The following is a 917-nucleotide window of genomic DNA, read 5'->3' on the forward strand; positions in this document are numbered from 1 at the left end:
GGGGGGGGGGGTACGGCGGGGGGCGTGCCAGACCTCAAGGGGCGACACAGCGTGGGAGGCCCTGGAGGGCAACAGGCCCCCGGCTGAATGATGCTGCCGGGCCACAGGGCCCGAGCCAGGCCTACGCTCGCGAGGTCTTGAATCAAAGAATTCCCACAGTGGCATTTTAGGCCGTTTCCTTGAATCCAGTCAGGCGGCAGGTGACACCACACGGGGAGCCTGCAGGGCTGGGGGAGCCTGCGGGGCCACGGTCTATCTTGGTCTTTTCTGTCACTCATTCATCCAGCTACCCATCCATCCATCCAGACACCTGCTGGCTGATCACTTGCTACACACAAGGCTCTCGCAAAAATAAAACCGCAGCAAAAACATCAACAAAACACCCCGTCTGCCGCATGGCCAATGACGCACGGGGCGTGCAAAGCCCTTCAAAGACCAGGTTCTGTCTCATCCTTGCTGTCAAGGCCATGACTGCTTCCCCATCCCCAGGGCGAGAGAGGCCGAGACTCCGGGGGTCACTCCCATGCCCCTGCGCTTGGGGCAGGCCCAAGGGGCCATGTGGGCACGGGGCTCCGGGTTTCCTGCCCCCCACCTCCGGCGGTGTGGGAGGTCTGACTGACAGGCCACCTGCTCGCCTGCAGAGGCCACGGGAGCCACGTGGCCCACGGCGCTCCTCGGGGCTCCTCAAGGACAGCGCGGAAGGGGGGCCGGGCGTGGGGGCCAATGGAGCCGGCCCCCTGACCTTTCCCTCCGCCCGCGCCAGCAGCAGCTGCCACTTCCAGAGCCTGGCGGACGGGCCGCGCGTTTATTTATATTTCCTCAGCAGGGGCCAAGAGCGCCCAGGCAAACACGCCACCGGCGGGATCGTCCGCCGGACCCAGGCAGGAGGGGTGAGGGGGGCCGGCGGGGCAGGGAGG

At 66.2% G+C, this 917-nt stretch overlaps 1 protein-coding gene across 1 annotated transcript in view; it reads right to left on the reverse strand.

Moving 5' to 3' along the window:
• The window catches only part of LOC103251004 (nuclear receptor corepressor 2-like), a gene marked incomplete at both ends in the record, with an annotated part of 64044 nt that overhangs the window by 37953 nt on the left and 25174 nt on the right, over positions 1-917 (reverse strand).

Source organism: Carlito syrichta, unplaced genomic scaffold (genome assembly GCF_000164805.1).
Source record: "Carlito syrichta isolate Samal-C Ts95f unplaced genomic scaffold, Tarsius_syrichta-2.0.1 Scaffold135813, whole genome shotgun sequence".
In the NCBI taxonomy this organism is placed as follows: domain Eukaryota; kingdom Metazoa; phylum Chordata; class Mammalia; order Primates; family Tarsiidae; genus Carlito; species Carlito syrichta.